Consider the following 15,798-nt stretch of genomic DNA (forward strand, 5'->3'; position numbering starts at 1 on the left):
CGCCGGGGCAATAAGCTAATGCTAACTGATGAAGTGGTGTAGACAGACGAGGCCGCGCAGTCGGGATGTAGAGGTGTGACAGACGGCTGATATCTGATCAGTGAAGTCAGCGCTAAAATTACAGAAAGTCTGATAAGTGGCTCCGTGTTGAGACTCGCAGCCAGGAGTGGAAACGTTAAAGAAAAAAAAATGGAGAGGTAATAATAGCAGGAGCGTGAACCTGTGGGTTATCAGGAGTGAAGGAAATCAATCAGACACAATAGTTCCTGTTAGAGTGACGTCTGTTGTCGCTGTGTAAAACCTTTTTCAGAGCAGGAGGATGAAGAAGATGGTTCAGTCATCTAAAAAGCTCCTGTCATTCATTTTCATAAAGATCATCAGTGGTTAAATACTGTAGACACTATGACATGGAGACCTGGGTTCGATTGGAAAAGGCAATAAAAAGAAGTTAAAAACTGTTTTATTCAGTTCATTCATCTCTTACATGAGGTATGAATGTTTTTGCCAGTTTAACCAAACAACTTCCATTTGACAATAATTAACTGAGGAAGATGGAAGCGAAGATTGGAGATCCGGAAAACCTTTGGAGGTCTGCAACTTTAAATCGTTAGAGAACTTGTTGCATCGTCTACATCAGCAGTTCTCAACCTTTTCTAACTCATTGCACGACTTTAACATCTCAAAGACTTTGGCATCTGACAATACAGAGAACAAATAACACCTTTTACTTAACTTTTACCTTTGGTATTAACAACAGAACATCTTTCTTTTCTGATTGACGTGAGAGAGATCTCTGGTCAATTATTAGCTCAGTTTCTGTCTTAACTGTTCCTGATGCTAACCAGGCCTGATATAAATGAGATAGAAAACAAATATGACCTGGTCCGGCAGCAGCAACATTGGCGTCCTTATCGTCATTCAATTTCAAAACATTTTAAACCTGTATTGATATTTTATTGTTACCAATAATTACATCTTTTGATTAGAATTGGAGCTGACCATTCCCTCCGTTGCTCACCACCAGGTAGCTCTGACCTGCAGGCTGTGAAGTTCATGGCGATTTATTTTTCCATTTAGTCTTTTTGGGGCCATCTGTCTCCCTCTAGGAGTGGACAGGACGGTGGAGAGTGACAGGAAGTGGGACAGAGAGAAGGGGAATTAATGATTGTGTGCTCTGCGTGAGGTTCAACAGCTCCAATCTTTTCATCGAGACATTCCTACCTTGCTCTCACAAATTTAACCACTTCATTTTTTTTAGCACTTGTTAATGTGTCAGAGCAGCCACATCCAGCGCTGGGCAAACAGACAGTTTAAAGAGGTCGGCCCACTCAAACAGTCGGCGAAACCCCCACACACGCAGCCCACTGTTTATTCTATTGTGGACAATGTGAAAATGAAAAGGCCGGGAGCTGTGAATAGACCACGCTGCTGGACGGCGACCATTACAGTGCATTATTACACACAGGGAGGGGGTTTGTCGAGCCACACCGCCACTTTGCTCTGCAGTGAAATTTTCTCTTTCATGCAGCCAGGTGACACCTTCATGCAGGTAAAAATGCCACACGGGCCTCTCCGGCTTTTTATATCCTCCATTGTGTTGCAGCTGCCGGAGACCGAGCGAGCGGGGAATCTGTTGGCTGACGCGGAGCTCGGTGTTCAGGTGGTGTTAAAAGGGGGTCTTTATGTCAGTTCCCTCTGCGTCTGAAGTCCTGAAAAAGCCTCCGGCGCCAAGAAGACCGACTGTGGAAATCCTGCCAATCTCATTATGAACCATGAGTCACTCGCTTTTACAGATACCATTCTTTTCATTTAGTTTTATCATCAACACATCAGAATAAGTGCAGGTTGACATGATAATGGCAACAAACACCAATGTGTGAAGAGTTACACTGCAAAACCTCAAAATATTTCTTGTCAAAATGTCTCATTTCTAGTCAAAACTAATCTCTTTCCACTTAGAATAAGACTCATCACCTAAAAATGAACTTGTTTTTAGATCATTTTCACTTATTTTAAACAAATATTCACTTGAAATAAGTAGAATAATCTGCCAGTGAAAGCAGGTTTTTTGTGCTTCTAATAAGGAAGAAAAACTTGCTCCACTATCAGATCAAAATATGCTTGAAAGAAGTAAACGCTGTCTGAAAACAAGCTACTTTTTAATGTGATGTTTCTTATTTTAAGTACAATGAGATTTGTTTGGACTAGAAATAAGACAAATATTATTGGTAAGATATTACCAATAGAGTTTTTGCAGTGTAGAAAAATGCAACACATCACCAAGTCTCTACTGTGTAACCTAAAAAAAACATGGAAAATGGAGCAGATTTGTATGAAACATATTGTTTGAAGATTCAATGCAAAAACCAAGTGACGCCGTGGAATAAAGTGCACACAACAATCAAAGTCCATCATCTGTCAGTTCACCTGCTTCATCATTCATCACAGTCAAAGTGAGAACATCTTCTGCTTCTGCCTTAAAAACAAACTGCACACTCACACTGGCACATTTTGCACCTGACACCTATAAACCCTGTTAAACTGCTCCTAAAGATGTTATACAGTTGACTGCTTTGCCTCAGAAGCTTCCTAAGAGATTTAGTACTTTCATTTTTCCAGTGGTAAACATCATAATATCTATTTGAAAAAAATATATAAATATGGCTAACAACTAGGGATGTCACTATTATAGATTTTCTTTGTATGATTATTGTCAGAGAAATAATCACGGTATTACGATTATCATGATTATTATGCATTTATTAATTTCACAACATATGAATGTGTAAAATCAAATACAGTCAAAATACAAACATTACTAATTATTTACACAAGTATATAGTATTAATATATAATCAATTATTAATCATCCAGGGAAAGTGTTTTAAATATTCAAATAATTAATTGTCATCTATACCAAATGTTTAAGTTTATTTTAATTGTTAGTTTTTTATTACAAATTAGACGCTAACATTTAAATTCCTACCAATTGTAAGTTACGTTAGGTAAATGGACCAGTATTTCTTACATTTACCTTTACTTTGGTGCACATCTGCCTCTGTGTTTCCAACATAATCTTTTTTTGGAAAGCGACGGTATTTAGGTATCTCTATGATTAATTAATTAATTGGGGCGTTTAATACCACGATTAATTGTGAAAACAAATCGTGACATCCCTACTAACAACACTAACTCTGCACTGAATCATATTTCCTTACAGTATTTAGCATCACTTTCTTTGCCAGGAATACTCAATTATACCTCTAATTTATGCCGGACCACCTATAAAATCTAGTATTTTACAAAAATGGTTGAAGAACTGAAGGACTGATTGCACGTCGGTCAATAATTGGTTGGGAATCTGACCGTCTGCTTCGTAACCCAGAGATGTGTTGGGTTCCTGTTATGTATCTGGCATATGTCACATCACTTTGTTTGCCAGAAATACTCAATTATACCTCAGTTTTATGCCACGCCACCTGGAAATCAGGTTTTTTTTCACATAATTATTGGAATTTGGTCAAGAATTGGTTGAAAATTGGACCGTTTCCTTCCTACCTTCCTAATCCAGAGATGTGTCGGGTTCCTTCTTTAGTAAAGTCTTTCAGTCTATCTCGATTGCTGCAAGACGTTATGTGTGTCTCTCACATCAGTGTTAATTAAGCGCCCTATTCTCGCCTCCAGACTGATAATGCAGTGTGTGATCGAGGACTGAATCAGTTGATCAAATCTAGCGGCCGGTGGGATGGCAGGTGGTGAGGTTTCTCTGCTCGACACTTCGCCTTAGGCTTGTTTTTTTCTCCCTCTCTCTTCAGCGAGGCTCCATCAAAGCCCATTTCTTCCTCACATCAGTGGCTGAACTCAGAGCTGGATTTTCTGATTGGCAGTCTGTGGTGTTTTTTTTTCTTTTTTTTTCTCCTAGTTTCTTTCAGGAGGTTGTTTATGACAGGAGATTTTGACATGTGTCGTGGAAGGTTACAAGTTTGGCTTCGGCCTCAGTCGATGTCCCCTTGTTGAGATGTCTTTGAGTTTGCTACCTTAGACTTGTACGTTTGTATGTGATCTCTGCTCGTCTGTCAGGTTTTGGTCGCCAGTTGCATTTCCGTTGTGTATAGTGGAGTTATTTTACCACAGATCCTCGTACAGTACTGTAGTTCTCTGATTGGAGAGCTGCTCGGCTCCTCGCTGAGAGACATTTGAAGCAGCCCCTAATGGTGGATCAGTGCTTCCCTGTTAGTTTCACATCTTACAAAAGGCTTTATAGCTGCATTAGCGCTGAAATGCACTCGCTCAAAAGCTTGACAATTGATTTGAGATTGGTTCATCAAAGGTCAAGATCAAGAAAAAGACTAGACGCCGTTATAGAAATAACTCCGCACCTCGGAAAGACACCTTTTCACTACGAGTTAGATGCCACCTTCTGTATCTACAGCCAGCAGGTGATTAGCTTAGTGTAAAGACATATTTAGGATCATCTGTTAACACCTTGGTTGATTAATCAATGCAGAAAACAATGTGGTCTACAGAACCGAGTGAGAAGGTTCCAGCAGAAACTCTAGGTCCTTATGGATCTTATTGTTGGACTAGTTGTTTCCTCCTGTACCTTTAGTGTTTGTGCGCTCAGTGTGGGAGTCGTATCAATCCTCTCATTAGCCAACATGGAGGAGAATCTATAAAACCAGGGATGCAACAACCAACCAGATCCTTTAATGCCGTCTTGTTCGGCTTGACAGCAGATATAGAAGGTCGGTGGTTTGATTCTGAACCTGCAGGCGACTGTGCTGTACATCCTGGAGAAGTCTTTTACTTTCCCTTATAGTTTCTGAAAGTGAAACTGCAGCACAGCAAAGTGGAAACCCTCGATAGAGAGACAAAAAACAAACAAAAACATAAATTCCTCTTTGCCCTCCTCTGGAGCAAATGTCTCAGTCAGCCACCAGCAGTCTTTGTCTGAGTGTGGTTGTTTGTAGAGGCAAACCGCTGCCTCCCCTGGCTCCTCGCTGACCTCCGACCTGCTCTGCCAGGAGCTGCAAACTTTGTCTTAATGTGCAGGAGAAAAAGCGAGAGTAAACAGCAGCGCGCGGCGGCTGCATACAAAACAGCTCAGGGTACAAAATATAATTGTAATGCGTCCTTGAAGGAGAAACACATATTTATCATTTTCACAGCTTTTATTAGGGAGGTGTAGGATAGTATTTAGATATTGTTCAATATCTTTTGCAGAGTAAAGAGAAAAAGAGAAATGTGGCTGCGTTGGTGTGTGTGTGTGTGTGTGTGTGTGTGTGTGATAAGAAACTCATTTCTCATCAGTTTTGGGGAAGGCCAGGCTCCAGGCGTATTTACAATATCCACAGCTAAAAACCCGGCACTTGCTGTTACCAGACTTCTTCACAATCATGTAAAGAATCTTTGTAATTTAATTTAGTGGCTCTGATGGACGACCTTCTGTAGTTAACATCCCAAAAGTTAAAAAAACTCAAACAAAACCCCAAGAACTCCTCTTGGTAAATGATGAACAATCTTTATTCAAGGTCTGAATGTGGGACTGATTGAAGAGGAAGGCTGGTGCTTAAATGCCTGTGAGTGTTTCTCCTTGTTAAATCGCTCTCGGAGGCTTTATGTTGCTTTGTATTTGACAATTCTGCAGATTAAATGTCCAATAACGTTGTAATAATGTTCAGCCCAGATTCTTGAGTTTGAGTTTCTGACTTTCTGATTCCTTCGCCAACTTTTGCAGATATTTAACGGTCTTGATCTGCATCTTAGGCCCGATTACCACTCGTCATTTAAGCTGTTTGTCACATTAAATAGACCATACACCGATCAGCCGTAACATTATGTTGGTCCTCTTTTTGTATTCTTTTGAATCAAAGATCTCTTTTACAAGAGAGACCTGGAGAGCACATAGAAGTTAGAAAACAAACAGTTTTAGCACATTCTCACATTAAACATAGACATAAAAGATACAAAAAACAAACAAGTGAATTTACAAAATCAGGCAGAGATCAAATAAAATATTTGCACTCATGAAGCCTGGATACAATGGGATTTATCATGGACTTAAAGCTACAGTTGGTAAGTTGACGAAAGTGAAAGTTAAGTCCACGACTTGGTCAGAAATTTCAAGACAGTACACCGTCAGGTCCCTTTATGAACCTCTGCCAAGCGTCAAATACAATTACAGGCTGTAGGTGGAGCCAGAGGAGTTGGATTTTGTCCTAAATTACCCATTTAATGTCCGACTATCAGAATATAGTGATAGTTACAGCAAATATGACTGAATTTGTTACCAACTGAAGCTTTAAAGATACCAGATTTTGGAGTTTGAGCTCTGACTGCAAACTGTTCCATGTAGTTGGAGCAGCAAACCTAAAAGCTCCATTTCTGTTCTGACCTTAGGAACAGTAAAGTGTAAAGAGTCCTGTGAACGGAGACTGTAGGCTCTGTTATCCAGGATTAAAAGAGATGATAACTAAGATGGAATCATCTCACAAAATCAAGACATACCAGATGTTGAGATGTTCTGACCCAGTCGTCTACACATCATCATTTGGACCTTTTTTGTTTAACTCAAAGCTCAAATCCTGACACTGGTCGGTGTCGCTCCGTCGTAGATGCCTTAACAGTCGAGGTAGCTTCGTTCCCCGGAAACAGGAAGTGACTAGGTGCAGATTTGGGCTCAGTAGAGTTATTTTCCACGACTGCGTACAGTTCCCTGATCGTGTAAAAACCAGAGAGGGCTGGAAGCCAGCGGCGGACGTTTGGCTGCAGAGCGCCCAGAGGATTGTGAGTGTGTCTGTGCTGCATCCATTTTCTCCAGTACACCCACATTTACCACGTGAGCGCCTCTCTGCCTGCTCTTTGCTCAAGGGCACTTCCACCGTGGTAATGAAGGAGACCGAGTGTCGTTCTCCCACTTTGTGACTCATCCAGCTGGTCCAGTCCAAAACCTGCTTCTCTAACCTCGATCCAGAACCAGAACCAGAACCACCACCGACCTCCATCATCCTCTCAGATCCTGTCAAATTAATTATATTCTCAAATAAATTCATCATCGCTGAGCAAAAATCCAAAGTTTGGCAGAATGTGCCCGGCCTTCCTCCGCTCCCTTCAACCTCCATTTCTACTTTTATACTATTTCTCTCATTGATATTCAGACCCTCCACTCTCATCTCATCTTATCTTTTTTTATCTATTTCTTTATTTCTGCAGCGTTTCATCAGATGGAAATATGCTACACGTTTTGTGCATCATTTTAGACACATTTCCCCGCAATTTCCCCCGACACATGAAACATCTCCGGTACAGTTTGTGATTACACATGAAGTCTTTAAAAAGCTCGTCTGACGTGGATGAGCAAATTTAAAAAGAAGCATATTTTTTTAACGTTTAAAGATCAGTCGTATGTGTCTCATGACCAAATGCATTAGTTCTGTTAAAACTGTGTGTTTTACTGTCAAATACAACGTTTAGAAACCCATAAATATATTCTGCTGTTGAATTAATTTCCCGTGTTAGACACAAAATATGCTAAATGTGTCTCAGCCTCCTCTAAATTAGCCGTCCTATTTACAGACCCATGAGGTGTTGGAGGCCAACAAGCGTCTTCACCCTCTTCACCTTCCGCATCTGTCAGGGCTGCAGGTTGGAGACGCTGTGATCAGCCGTCACGTTTATTTTTATTAAAATTTATTTAAAACATTTTCATTATTAAAAAAAAGAAAATGTCCCCTTACTAAATATTAACCGGCGCTATAATTACATACAGTATCTGCCTCGGAGCCTCGTGTAACCTGGCTTTGATTCAGCGCTGTTGTGACCCATTTCTCAGATCAATGACATCTGGAGGAGGAGGAGGAGGAGGAGGTGGCAGGGAGGGGAGGAAGGGGGGAGGAGAGGGGGAGGAGGAGGGGAGGAGAGAGGAGGGAGGTGCTGATGATGTCTAACAAACGCGCCTGGCGGGAGGTAACCTCTGGAGCAGGTAGCGTGGAGGAGGCTCTAAACGAGGACGACGTCCGACTGTGTGTTTCATTATGAACAGATGCTGCCGTGATGGGGGGGAGGAGGAGGAGGAGGAGGGGTGAGGAGAACAAGAGAGGGAGGAGAGGAAGAGTGACAGGAGGCAAGTAGAGAAACAGAAGAGACGTGAATGGAGGAGAGAGGAAAAGAAAAGAGGTGATGATGAGGTGGGAAGAAGAAGGAGGAGGAAGAGGAAAAGAAGGAAGTAGAGGGAAAGAAATGAGGAGGGATTAAAGGAATAAAGAAGGAAGGAAGAGAGGAGAGGAGAGGAGAGGAGAGGAAAGTGAGGAAGGGATTAGATGAGGACTGTAATCCCTGAAAACTGCAGTAGCACCTCTGACTGTGTGTGTGTGTGTGTGTGTGTGTGTTTCCCATAAAACGTCCCACTTTCCCAGAGTTAAAATGCGACCTCACACACACACGCATGAACTAATGCAAGGTCACAACGCGCTGCAGCCGACCAGCTGACAGGTAGAGTTAAAGAGCTGCTACTGCTCTGTGTGTGTGTGTGTGTGTGTGTGTGTGTGTGTGTGTGTGTGTGTGTGTGTGTGTGTGTGTGTGTAGTACGACCATACAGCGAAGAAGGTGTGTCCAGCATTAAATTATGAATGTGACGGCTCAGGCTTCATGTGCACTCACACTCACTTTTACACTCAAAACAACACAAAAACTAGGCTTTTCACACAACTTTATTATTGTAAAATTAACATTTCACAATCAATCAATCAATCAATCAATCAATCATCCAATCAGCCAATAATCGTCTGCTTTCACATCGTGCAAATGAAATGTTTTCAGCCAACACAGATATGAAGCGTTGAGCGCAGTAGATTTAGGTAACTGGAGGTTTTCTGGTGGATTATTATCAAAGTACTATTGAAGGATAGCTACTCGTTTTGTCTGGGTGAACTGGGGCTGACTCCAGGTCTGCTGAGTTGTTCAGATGTTTCAATACATTTTATTTTATTATTTTATTTTTTATGGAGGTAGCTGTAGCTACAATTGAGCATAAATGTTGCCATTTAATGCATTGTAGCCTACCAGAGTTAGCTCAGAGCTCATTTGCATCTGCAGTCTCTTGGCAGAACACATAGAAGAAAAAACAATATAGCACATAGGCTATAAACACTCAAACTACACAAAGAGTAGGCTACTTTTATCAGACTTAGAGCATAAGCAATAAAAATACAGTACAACAGGCTATTACGAAGTCAATTATGACATGACTGAGAGTTTTTTTTAAACTGGAGATCAAGCTGCAGTGTCTTTTTTCTTTTTTGCGTTACAAGTCCAGTCACAACTGCAGGCGGTAGCCCAGTTAGCTAGCTTGGTCGACTGCTAGCAAGTGGGAAATCAAAATGAACCTGTAAAGCAGAGAATTTTAAAGTTGAATTGAGACAGAAATGTTTCTGACTGCAGGTCCGTTTCCAACTGATGAAAACCAATTTCAAAATAGGAGGAAAAGTTAAAGTTGACTGATAGTGACGCTGCAACCTGTGTAGCTACTGAAGTCAACCGTTGTTAGCTGTTTTACTGTAGCTGCTCATTCAAGGCGATACCTAGTTAATGTGGATTGGATTGTTTTAGATGCTAATTGAAGCAGTCAGTTTTTTGAATAAGCTGGTAGCTAAGGTGGATATAAGAATTTTATACAGCCTATCTTTCTGTTGGATGACCTTTAGCTGACCCATTAGCTCTAGCTGCTAATGTAAGCAGTTAGCTGTACATTTCAGCAGTTTCAGCCAATCGAATCAAAAAATTTCACCTGCCATATGTTGCACTTTTGGCGAGCCATGACCTGTTGCATAACTATTAGCTGAACAATTAGCTCCTTTAGCTGCTCATTTACGCTGTAAACATGAAAATAATAATTTAAGACTCTGTGATGAAGTATTGGCTAGCGATAACTTGTGGGCTAACTATTAGCTGTTTTAGCTGTGTCCTTTAACTGTTAGCGAATTCAATTTGCTAAACTTCCACACTGAACCTTTGTCACAACTGCTTAAAACTTTTACTGAACCGTTAGCTGACACGATTTTAATGATTTTAGATCGAACTGAAGCGTTAGCTAGCGGGTAAATTAGAACAACAGGTAGAAATATTCATATTATAGCTACAAAGTAGAGGAAAAAGCAGCATATGCAGAATACTTTCTGTTGTTGAACATTGTATACTTTATTTATTTTTTAAACATATTTTTCAAACAATCAAATGTGTTTTCAGAGTTTGTGCTCATTTCATAAATGTTTTTTAAATGTTGCATCCATAGGCTACATGTTTTTCTTGAGTGACAAAAACTTTTTCTTTTTTTAAGAAAAATGTGTTTTAATTGTTTTTTTTTCTTGATTAGCTCTTCATTTAACTGTGTGATTTAATGCACAGTTCAATTGTTTCTTTTGCATATATTTTTCAAGAAAAACAAAAAAAAAAGATTCATTTTGCGTTACTGTGGCTCTGCAAACCCGCTCCTATACATTTTTTTCAATCAGCTTCTTTTTCCAAACATTATTTTTTTGTCTTCAGCAAACTTTTCAATTAAATCCCACTTTTTTTGACCTTTTTTTTTCTTCTTCTTCTCTTTTTTTCCTCATTGAGACATTTTGCATGGAATGTGTTTTCTGCGCTGCGTTACCTGAGGTGTAAGACGTTCGTATCTATCCTCTTGTAGGTGGAGCGTCGTCGAGCACCGAGCCGGAGAGGGGGGCCGGACAAAAAAGACTGCCTTAAGACAAAACTAAAGACACAAAGAGCATCTCAAGCTTTTTTTTTTTTTTTCTTTTTTTCCACCGTCTCCAATTTAAAAAAAAGAAAACAGATTAAGTCCGCAAGCTTTTTTACATTTTTTTTTTCAACTTTTCCTCTCTGCTGCAGTTCTGAGGATTTCCTCTCTCCCCTGCCCTCCTCCTTGTCTGTGGTCGTGATCTGCATTTTTTTGTTTTTCTTTTTGCCTCATGTTTCACACACAAGGAGAATCAAATCTGGAAAAAAAAAACAAAAAAAAAAAACAGATGAAAGACCAATTTTTTGTTCTTTTTCCCGTTGGAGAAAAGGTCCTGAATAAAAAAGGAATTAAAGGTGATTGGTTCTTCTGGGTCTTTTTTTTTTTCCCCCGGCGCCTCCTCGTTAGGTCTTTTTTTTTTCTTACAAGAGGTGGATTTGTACTTTTCTGTCGACGCTGCTCTCTTTGTGGATGTAACTGAAGCTTAAAGTGGACTCATCACGACTGCAATGGATTATCACACCTCTTCCACTTTTCATGGGTTTTTGCTCTTTTTGCAGCATTTTTTTTTTTTTTTTATTTCAGCTACACTTTCTTTTTTGTTTTTTTCCCCCCCAGGGTCACATTTTATAGGCAAATCAACTCCTTTTTCCAACATGTAAATGTGTTTTTTGTTTTTTCTTTGGTAGCCCTGGTGCCTGTAGTTAATGATTGACAGTCAGGGTTCGGAGGACAGGGTGAACGGCAGGTAATCAGCCCATAAACCCCGCCTCCTCTCAACGGCCAATAGAAACTGTGGTAGTAGGACTGACAGGAGCTGTTGTTGGAAAAAAAAAAACTTCTTGGACCCCCTCGATCATTCCTCTCTGTACACGATTGGGACGTTTGGCTTTGGCTGCGCTTTAAAGGAGCAGCTCAACATTTTGGGAAATCCTCATGTTTGCCATGTAAACCAAGTGTCGGATTAGATGAGATGGAAATATGTGTGTGTGTGTGTGCCGTGTAGAAACTGATGCTGTTTAGCCTAGCCTAGCTTAGCTTAGCTTAGCACAAAGACTGGAAGCAAAGGGGGGGACTGCTAGCTTGAGTAAAAGCTTTGATTATGAACAAATCACAGTTTTTTCCACTTACAGACCAATAGTGTGCAACACGTTCTGATCAGATTTTATAATATTGATATTTTAATACTAGTCAGACGGTGCAAAATACGACTTTCTGACAACATTTCAGTTGTCTACGAAGTTTTCAACGTAACATTTTTAGATCATTTATGTAAATCAACATCATCAGAGTAGAAAACATTTTGGTAAATACCAAATAAAGGATTTATACCCTTTATTTTAACTTGTTAACACAGTACGGATATCCTGCAGACACATGGCAAACAAGGCAACCGCACATCAAACTGCTGCTAGTTTAGCGTGCTAGCTTATCTACATGCTTTCCCCTGGTTCCAGTCTTTGCATTGAGCTAAACTGATCCTGATGTTGTTCAGTAACATCTGGAAACTAATATATGATGAGTTGATTTAATATAATACATGATATGATATAATAAATAATATATGAACTGAAGATATGAAGAGAATATTCAGATTGACTAAGGAGGAATGATGTGAAGTACACTCATCCATCTATCTATCTATCTATCTATCTATCTATCTATCTATCTATCTATCTATCTATCTATCTATCTATCTATCTATCTATCTATCTATCTATCTATCTATCTGAATTCTGCTGCTATTCCATATTTGAACCAAATCAGCTCTCCATCTTCATCTATCTTCTTCTTCCTCCTCCTCTCTCTCTCTCTTTCTCTCTCATCTCCTCGGCAAAGGTTTGGACTCTTAAAGATAAAATAAGAGTGTTTTTTTCTTTATGGAGTTTAACTGCCAGTCAAACCACTATCTCTCTATCAACCTGTCAATCAACTCTCTAAAGACTGCGACTCTGGCTGACCTGTCAGTCAGAGCTCCACTTCCTTGTATCCAGTAAATAAACCATGTTGTAGGACTCAGCCGGTCGGTTTAGTGCCACGTCTTAGTAAAAACAGATGAGTAACCCGCTGATCAAAGAAGCCTGGACTTTTTTGTATGTTAAGTACAAACAGTACAAGTACAGTAAAGTGTTTATTCTGAATTATAACAAGTATGTTTATGGGCTATAAAAGTTGTAAAATGGTGTACGAGTTTGAATATTTGTAGTCATCAATGGTTTTGCTGTAGGAATCAAACAGAGCAGCTCGGTGACCTGCTGCCGTACCTGTGAATGTACTTTGTATTCAGAGGTTTTTATTACATTAAACAAGTGCTGAATCAGACACAATGCTCACGCTGCTGCTGCTGGAGTCTCTCTGTCAGAGTTTCTTTATTTAATTCTTTTTTTTTTTTTTTTTTATCGGTTTCCTGCACCAGAGAGGAGCCGTGTGTGGAAGTTTATTTTGAAAGGGACAATGCATTGCACCAGTGATAGCGTTTATAGTTGAAGCTCATGCACATTCATATAAATGCACAACTGTAAGAGACAACAATGACATGTCACGAAGGACGGACTCAGACTGAATTCAATTAAAATTCAATTTAAGTTTATTTGTCTTAAAGGGATAGTGCAACATTTTGTCAAATTGGCCCACTGCCATAATCCCTATAGTCTTAGCAGTAGGTTTGTTACCTTTAACTGTCGATGCAAGCTATTTTTAGAACGGCGGAGCAGAGCCGTGAGCTGCTCAGAGCTACGCTACGGAGGCTCATGGGATTTCTTTGTTTCCCTCATCAAACTCATCAAATACACAATCCAACATTTATTTTATTTTTATTTTTTTTAATCCGTTTCCTGCACCAGAGAGGAGCTGGAAAATAAATCTGCAATGTGTGGAAGTTTATTTTGAAAGGGGCAATGCATTGCACCAGTGATACTGGAGCATTTATAGTTGAAGCTCATTCACATTCATATAAATGCAAAACAGTAAGAAACAACAACGAGACAATATTATGATGAATGATGAAGCCTTTCAAAATAAAACACATTCAGTTTCCTGACAATATGTGGAGGACGATCACAAAATATGTGTTTACATTTATTCTACAGTAGTGACATTTCACCTTTACAAGCTTCTTTACTGAACATAAAGACCATTTTAGATGTAAATCCGACCCAGGTGTGTGTGTGTGTGTGTTTCTGAATGCTCATCACATCGTCGTCTTTTAATCTTTAATTTAAGGATTTTTAAGGATTTTCTCTTTTTCACTGGAGCCATTTAACATTTATCTGCCAATAAGACGATGGTTTTTATGGTTTATATAATCACACATCACTGAGCTACTGAGAGGAGAAAATATCAGTGTGTGTGTTGTGTGTGTAAAGTTTCCTGTGTGTGTGTGTGTGTGTGTGTGTGTCTTGCGGCAAACTTTGTGAAGTTTGTGTCGGCTCACTCAGGTACGCTACTGTCATTTTCTGACTAATTTTCTCCTTCAGTGACAACTCTACACCTGGTTACACACACACACACACACACACACACATAGACACACACACGCCTCGGAGCCTATATATGTGATGCAGCTGTCATTTGGTTTACGTGACTAAATTTCATCAGCTGTTAAACCAAGAAATGCTCGGTGTAGCTGCACATGTGTGTGTCTGTGTGAAGTTTGTCGTGCAGGTTTAACCCCTCTTTGGATCCACCTCGCCTCGGCTTTGTGTTTCCTTCGTGCTTCATCTTCTCTCCGCCACTCACAATCCGTCGAGCGACTGATTCCAGTGAATCTTCATCAAGTCGAGTCACATTTATTTACACGAGACTGAGAGAAACGACGGCGATGCGTTCAGGGGCAATCCGTCAAGACAATCAGAGGAGGAGGATCTGACAACACGACTTAGTGAACGTACGTTTCACGGCAAAAAGAGAGAGAAAAGCTGCAGTCGACCTGTCACTTCTCCGCTCCTATCTGCTCTACATCTCCATCATTGTGGTGATTAGGAGGAAAACCCAACCTGAGTCACATCTCTGCCTCCGTCTCTCCGTCGTTTATGAATATTCACACCAGCCCATTCTGATTTAGAGCGAAGTGAAGCAGCTCCGAGGGGTTTACACATCTATATTTTATATTCTGCTCTCCCCCTGCTGCTGCTGCCGTCTGTATCTGATAGCAGAGGCACCGAGCGAGCAGACACAACAAACTACAACATGTTTTCAATAATTTCATGCTGGACAAAAAAAAAAAAGAATAAAAAAATCTTATCAATCTCCTACGAGGACTCTCTCTCTCTCTCTCTCTCTCTCTCTCTCTCTCTCTCTCTCTCTCTCTCTCTCGTTCTGAATTGGACCCACAGCCGCCGTGGCCGCCGCCCGCATGCTGGATGTAAGATAACGGCAACAATATCAGCAATGTGTCGACCACATACCTTCAGTTTGTATCACAGGGGAGCAGCAGTGAGGCCTCAGCTGGTCACATGACCATGACCTCACAGATTTAAAACAGCTTCACTAAACTTGAAATGTGTAATTAATCAGTTGATTGATCATTAAAAGTCATTAAATGTCTCACAGGGTTGATGTATTTGTTGTTTCAAGAAGCAAAAAAACATCTCAGTGTAGTTTTCCATCTCTTCTCTCTCTCAGCTTCCCTCTGGAGCTCTAGTAACAACAGGTCGCTGTCAGCCAATCAGAAGAGAGGAGGAGTCTCCGAGTCTGTCTTCTGATTGGCTGACTGTTTTCTAAAGTGATCCAATACAAAATAGAGCAGATTTCAGAATAAAAGACTCAGAAAAACGCTGCAAATGCAGCAAAGTGTTGGATGGATGGTGGGTCCCGGTGGTGAGGGGGCGGGGCTTAGTTGTGACATCACAAAGTGACAGGAAGTCCTGACGGCTGGTTTTAAGGCTCAGTTTCTGAATACAGGCTGTGTGCATTTCTCTGTGGACTGAGGCTTTGATACTTTCACAGTATTAATATAGAACCTAGAGCTGCTTTATAATCACACTACACATGGACATCTACCTTTATACTGTATGGAGCTTTAACACAAACATCTACCTTTATACTGTATGGAGCTTTAA

At 40.3% G+C, this 15,798-nt stretch overlaps 1 protein-coding gene across 1 annotated transcript in view; it reads left to right on the forward strand.

The window, feature by feature from the left end:
- Positions 1-15,798, forward strand: part of LOC146979256 (uncharacterized) — a 159,964-nt gene that overhangs the window by 58,265 nt on the left and 85,901 nt on the right. The gene's annotated exons all lie outside the window — the stretch shown is intronic.

Source organism: Trachurus japonicus, chromosome 10 (genome assembly GCF_045865225.1).
Source record: "Trachurus japonicus isolate A0001 chromosome 10, Traja_1.0".
Lineage (NCBI taxonomy): Eukaryota > Metazoa > Chordata > Actinopteri > Carangiformes > Carangidae > Trachurus > Trachurus japonicus.